General features: G+C 41.2%; 1 long non-coding RNA gene across 1 annotated transcript in view; it reads left to right on the forward strand.

The window, feature by feature from the left end:
- LOC136301271 (uncharacterized) overlaps window positions 1-6,255 on the forward strand; it is a 36,466-nt gene extending 30,211 nt beyond the window's left edge. Inside the window, exons 4-5 of the long non-coding RNA XR_010723830.1 lie at window positions 1,860-2,002; window positions 5,764-6,255. This is a non-coding gene — a long non-coding RNA (uncharacterized lncRNA). The remainder of the gene's footprint in view (window positions 1-1,859; window positions 2,003-5,763) is intronic.
- Window positions 6,256-7,234: the final 979 nt, after the last annotated feature.

A 7,234-nucleotide genomic window follows, 5' to 3' on the forward strand; every position in this document is an offset into this window, starting at 1 on the left:
TCAAGTCCTGATGTACTTGTTCATCAGGAACAAGGACTGCCACCTTCCTGACAGCTCTTCCTCTTCCACTTCCACTAACCAAAAGTCTGTGAATGTTGTAGAGTCGCATCTGCTGAGAAGGCAAAGTCTAGGAGCCTTGGTTCCTGGCTGCATTCATTGCTCTTCCATGCCACAGCATGGTGTGCACTCAGTCAGCTCTGGCAGAGGAATGGGCTGGGGACAGGTCATGCAGGGCCATGACAGACTGCTGCAAGGCTTTTGTCCTCCTGAGTTATTTAAGTGATGCTGATGCCCAGAGAAGTTCTGCTTCCTGTGCCAACATGAACTTTGCCTTTGCTAATGAGAAATCCTTTATTCTGTGAGTTCAGAGATCCCATGTTTCACTGATTTAGGCCCAAGACATGTCTGTTTGTTTCCGCTGACTGCAGAGGGCATCTATAAGGGTGTGGAAAGACACTGAAGAAATTAGAGTCCCGGGAAAAAGCTAATATTAATCAAAATGAATAATCAAACATTTGCAGACATATAAAGGAACATCTTAACTCTTAGGTGTTCAGTGAGAGAATTAGGTGGTCTGTAAGAGGATGTATATCAGTCTCCTACATTATCAACTACACTAAACTGGGATCGATGGATATAACTCAATTTCTTCTGTTCCCAGCTTTCTGTTCCAAGTTTTCCCTATGCAAAAGCAAGTATAAAGTATATATATTTCTTCCAAGGCAGAAATCTCTGGTGGGATGGATGCTAATATTTTAATTGAGCTTTGATTTGAGAAGTGATCTGAGAATTGGCAAACTGTAACACCATACAACTTTGCTGTCAAAAATTCCCTCTGCTGGTTATCTCCCCCTTTCTCTTTCTCCCTCTCTCTCTCTATTTATCTATACTTTTTTTTTTTTCAGCCAGGGTAGAAATACCCTAGGAAGCCACAAAGGCTCATGCCTAATTTTCACAAAGTGTGAGGCCATGGTGGTTAACCCGCAAGAAAGAGTCATGAATCTTTTCTAAGTCTGGCATCTCCTTTTGGGACTCACACAGCAGCTTAGTTTGTAATTATTTATAGAACATTAATTTTCAGTCAGGAAAGAACTAATTGTTTACTATTAGCATAACACTCAATTTGAAATAATTAACGAGAACTCTTTTTTTTTTCCCACTAATCTTAATCTAAGTCTAAAATTTATCCCCGAAGTCCATTAAAAATAAGCAAAATCCACTGTTAATTAGCAAATTGCTCCATTACAATAGCTGTGAGTTTTAACAAGTTCAACCATGAACTATGCAACATTATACAATAAATCTCCTAGTTTGTCACATTTGAGAGTTACTAATAAAGATGATAATTTAACATTATAAAAGTACTTACTTTGTCTGGGAAGGCCTAACTGTATGTCAGTATTGTAAAAATTCACATGATGGCAGATCAGAAGAGAGATATAAATTGTCTGGTTGGGTAAATAACTGAGGATTGATTCTCTCTGTTTTAATTTAGCATCAGAATGCTAGAAAACTACTAAAACCAGATGGGCTATTGATCCAACAAGAGGGTAATCAGTGCATCAGAACAGGGAGAGGACAAGAAATGGGTACTCTTGAGACTCTTCAGCAATTGCTGCTTTAAACAGAGAGGTCTTATTCATAGCAAGTAAGGAGGGGGAAGAGGAAACTGGGGGAGGAGAGGCTGCTTTGGGACAAACCCCTACCCATGCAAGTGAAGCTGAAAAAATGTATCTAGCAGAAGAGGAAATGTAAAATTTAAAAGGGAAGATCTTAAATCATAAGAGTATGGGGGAAGAGAAGGCATTACAATCACTCAGTGAGGACACATGATCTATTAATGTCCATCTTGTCTGCAGGGCACTAATTGCCATGTCCCTGAAAGGAGCTTGAGAGACCTGAGGGGATGGGCTCCCAAGAAACCAAGAATTTTCTGCTGTGTGAGGTCCATGTCCTGGCATGAGCTTCCATTACTATTTACTTCTCTCTGAAGTTTTCGAAGGTATGGAAATAATTAATGATCTGGTTGTGTCTCATTGGCTCTGAAGCAGAGCATTTCTGTGTCCACGTTAACCACACAGAAATGATGCTGTCTGATGGGAGGCTGTGTTACAGGCAAGAGTCAGAACGTTCTGACTCCTGGCACAACACACAGCTATGTGCAGTGTCCTAAAAGCAGCATGGGAGCATCACTTTTTGAGAAGAATAGGGAGGAGAAGAATAAAATTCTCATGTTCAGCCAGCAGTGCTTAACACAGATCCTGGAGGGAATCTAGGAGGACTTAAAGAAATATTTTTGTTTCCTTCATCTCAGTTACTTTCCTGATGCAGCTTCTCTCGCAAAATTTGGGTGACCCAGAAGAAACTCTGTCTTGTGCACACACTTGTAAATCTGTAGCCCTAATACAGCATTTGGGGAATATTTGGGGAATGCTTCACCCCTTTTCCAGACTGTCCACTCTACTATGGTGTGTCTGTGCACACAGATGGGGGCTGTGGGAGTGTGGTCTTTGACTGATGCACCAGAAAGAGACTGGTCTATGAACCATAGACTTCCTCAGTGACTCTAAGTACATCCCTCTCTTTCTGCCTATTTACATAAAAAGAGGATGAAAATTTCTTTCCCCTTAACCCTCGTGTGGCTGTTTTGTTTGTAAGTGTGTCTTGGAAGAAAGGCTTTCTCATTATGTAGTATGCATCACATGAGAATGCCATCGAGACTTAGTTGTCTCTCAGTTGGAGAGTCAGCACCATTTCACACATCTCTGGGTATACTGCAGATCACTGTCTGCTGAAGGTCCTGCATCAGACGTGTCAGCCCCCTGTGGACAACCTGGATACCTTTGGGCTTCCTCACAGTTCTCTGACTCACAGCTTGTTTGCTGTGTTGGATCCAACAACAGTCATCTGTTCACCTATTTGTGTTTCTAAACCCTTCTGAGGCATACATTTTGTTGGATGAAGTGGATGTTTGATCCTTGGAAGTGTTCAGGAACAGGTTGGATGAGGCTCTGAGCAAGCTGGTGTGCAAGGTGTCCCTGTCTATGACAGGGAGTTTGGAACCAGATAATCTTTAAGGTCCCTTCCAACCCAAACCATTCTACGATTCTCTGATAAATCTTAGAAAGCAATAACATTGGGAACTTACTGACATTTAATAATTTTTTATGACACTGAACTAATTCCAAAGTGTTTACTGGCTCGATGATGCTTCCAGTGGGTTCCAGTGACTCCCAAAGTTTGCTCATCACAGGCTTTTTTTTAATAGTGATGTATTCATACAGCCATTAAGCCATGCCTCGGCATTGGTGTGAGCTGCTTCTAAGTTACCAGAATACTCTAGGATTGAGTGGAATGGGTGATGCTCAGAACACTGATATTAGGAACACTGTGGGATGTTTTCACTTGTTTTGGATTCAGGACCATCCCAACCCCTGAGAGATAGTAATTATGCCACTGACATCAGCTTTTCTTCTTCTTCTTCCATCTGACACCCAGAGGAGGAGCCATCATCCTACACAGAATTAAAGTTTACTCTATGAACCAAAAGCAGGTGCTCTCCTGACCACAAAATTCTGTATTTGAGCTGGGCAGCCATAAAACGAGTACAGTTTGTCCTGATCTTGATATTCTGAACCAGTTGCTCTGATATTGCTGGTTTAGAAATGGCTATGTAAAGAACAAGTGGGCAAGGTTGGAGATGCTCCCTGTAATTCTGGGGCTTGCCCCTATCTGGGGACATTCAATTTGTGGTATCTTCAGAGGAAGCATTTTCATATCACAGGGACTCTGTAAAGGACAAGTAAAATCTACTGCCTTCCTTGGGATCAAGCTAAATGCTCCTGCCTGAAAGACATCAAATAGCTCTCTCTTATTTTCTTAAGTGGCAAGGGTGCAGTTCATTGAAACCAAAATTCTGTGCTTGCTAATGTCTTGTGGATTTGGGTGTACAGCTGAGCCCCAGGCAGTAAGAATGCTTAGAAATTCACTGAGGAGTGGAAAGCATTTTTTAATATTAAAATCTCAAAATGTTTAAATGTTTTTTAGAATTTTCAAATTTCTGTGACAAAATGAAATTGCATTTATACCTACATTAAAAATTCCGGTCTCAATTTGCAAGGAAAATTTGAGTATTAACAAGCTGAAAGCTGATAAATCCCTACCCTAAACCCCAAACACTTAAAACACCCTTTAATTTTTTTTACAGTATTTAGAGTTGCAATAACTTTGAAGTAGGTTGATAATGCCATGTAGACAGATCCCGTAAACCTCTTCCCTCTGCTGCTGGCTGACTCAGCAGCTTGTCACTCAGTGTTGGTTTCTTACACCACTCTTTTCCCTTTCACCGTGTTGACAACCTGCGTGCTTACCTTAGTTCTGAAACCTCCAGTAGCTGGCAGGGAGATGTCAGAGGAGAATACTGAAATGACTGCGGTCCAAATAGGGAAGGGAGAGGTTATGACCTCAATTCTAAAGGTACTGAAGCCAAAGGACCCTAAAAAAAGTAGCAGATACAATGTTCAAACCCTCCTTGCACTCATTGCCCTGTTCACTGAGGGCTGCATTTAGATGTTCCTGCCGAAACTAGTTGTCATGAAGTTTACTTTTCAATTGTTTTAGTTGTCAATAAAAGATGTTTGAAGAAGGTGAAACTTCAATGATAACTTTAAATTAAAAGGCTTTTTCTGAGGGGAAAAAAAAAAGGTGCTTGTGTTAATAATTATGTGTATTATAATTGTACCTTCAGGCTTCATGCAGAAACTGCCTTTGCCAGGGAAGAATTCAGAATTAACCTCCTGCAGGGTGTTAATCCAAGCAGACCAGACAGACAGAGAAATGATTATCCCTGACTTATCAATGGAGATTTGAGGGCTTAAACCTCAGTTCCAGAGACCCAGGTATGACCTTGGTGGAACTAAACCTAAATAAACTAAATAACCTAAAACACTGTTCGGTGCTATTGGCTGCTAATATTATTTCTTTGGTCTTAATAGTCTGAAAACAAACAAAGAGCCAAAAAAAAAGAAAAGCATTGTACAGGTGTTCAAAACCAGTGATAGAGCCAATTAGGGAAGCATGATGAGACTGCATTGAGCAGTTTGATTCATTCCTCAGAAAATACCTCAGGGAACTGCTGTTGTCTCATTTATGGGACTGAGGAGTTGACTGTTACGGATGGGTATGAGGGATGTGAGCAGCACATGTAATAGTGAGGGGTAAAATAATTTCTTAGACCAGCTAAGGCAGATAGAAGAAGCAGGCAGTATTTTAGGCAGTCAATCCCTTCCACTGGTTACCATGTCATAATTATATGATCATGGGATTGCTAAATATTCTTTAATGGCTTTTAAAATATCACAAGTCATTCCCTCCTAGCCAAGCAGATTGTTTCCAGCAATTATGCAGTCTTTATTTTGAAAGGGTAACAGAATCCCACTCCAAGTGGCTCCCTGAATACAAAACCTGGCACTGTGGCAAGGAGCACTTTTGGGTTCCACAGGATCATTGGTGTGAAGATTGAAACTCTTTGGTTTTATGGTCTTCAACCACGAAACAAACAAAAGTATTCTGTTTCTCTTGCGTTTTTGCATGGCCCAGTTCAGTACGTGACCTGGTTCATGTGGTGGAATCATCTCTCTAGCATAATATCCACTGGAGCAGATTAATTTATCAGGGAGAGTGCATAAGCCTGAGTGTGACTGCACTGCTTCTGATCCAGCACTGGTTTAACTGTCTCCTTCCTGCTCTGCTCTGGTCCTTTAGGATGGACATGCCCTCTGAAGACCCAGCTCATGTCAGATTCCTGAAGGCTGCCCAAGCAGGCCACATGAAACTCTCCTGAGAAGACCATTTCTCTTCTTGGGCAGGCATTATCACTAGAGGGACACAGGAGTGAAACAGACATGTAAAGCCCAACTGCACTGTAGGTGAGTGAACCCCAAAGAACTCTACAGGATCAGACTGTGAACCCTAAACACGTCTACAGGATCAAACTGCTTCTTCATCAAGTAATTTTCACTAAAAATTTTGTTCTTGGAACTACCCTAGGTCTTCTTATTCAGTACTGCAGGTAGGGACAGGCAAGTGTATGGACAGGGTGACTTACTGCACACTTCCAAGGATCATTTTCCCTGGTAGATACTTGACTATGGATGCTGCCTTCTTCTTGGCCCAGTGGAAGCACAGTATATGAACCTTCTGCCTGAAGGATGGGGTGTGCCTTGTGTTGCAAAATACCAGGAGAAAAAATTTATAAAGAACCTCCTAGGACTTACTTCTTTTTCTATCTGCTATCTTGTCTCTTCTAATGCCTTGTGAAATGAGGCTGCCTGGAAACCAGAAAGAGAAAGGAAAAGAGAGGATGTTCCAGGGTTATAGATTTCTTTTTCAGTAAATAAATCTGCAGAGACTTGTGGCCACCAAAATGGTTGTTCCTGATGTCTGGTGGTGTTTAAATACCCTACCCACTATGCCTGAGTGAGCAAGTATTTTCCCAGTTTATTGTGTTCATCTATTCCCTGTTCAGTGGCTTATGGAAATTTACGATTCTATGATTCACAAAGGAAATAAAAATACTTCAATTGGCGTAATGCATCTAACATATAAAGTTTATAGCAATTCTTTCAGTAAGTAAAAGCATTACTTTATTGGCCTATATTGAAGTAAGTAACTGAGTGTGATTGCTAAATCATCATGCATCATTCAATTTGGTTTCTTTGAAGATGTCCTGAAAATTGCCACTGTAAAACAATGCAGAGCATTTGTGGTGTGTTGCTCACATCACATGCTATTGTTTTAACTGACACTGTAGAGTCAACTAATTATACCCATATCATCACCAGGCTTTGAAAAAAAGAATCCTAACAGAAGTTGGATGAAGACCAGTCCACCTCTAGAAAAATTTGGTTTCAAAATAGCAGTATGCCTTGCTTAAAAACCGTTCTGGGCAGCTCTGTTTGTGCCCTTGGGCCATTATTTGTAGTTCCCAAGCAGGACTGCTTTAGTGGAAGAGAGCTCTCAAGTCCTGCTCTGTCCAGCAAGGAAGGAGTTGCACTTCTGATGAAGGCTTTTCAGCACCAGTCTTCACCCAGATGGGGAGTGCATCACACTCCCAGAGGTGCGGAATTCCCTGAGCACAGAGCATGGGGGTGGGGATGTGTACTAGGCTCAGATTGGCTCAAACTGATTATCTTCTCAAAAAAAACCCCCAAAAAACCCCCTAAAAAACTCAAAC

This window comes from Chamaea fasciata, unplaced genomic scaffold (genome assembly GCF_029207755.1).
Source record: "Chamaea fasciata isolate MVZ Bird 193981 ecotype frontalis unplaced genomic scaffold, bChaFas1.0.hap1 SCAF_1, whole genome shotgun sequence".
Classification (NCBI taxonomy): domain Eukaryota; kingdom Metazoa; phylum Chordata; class Aves; order Passeriformes; family Sylviidae; genus Chamaea; species Chamaea fasciata.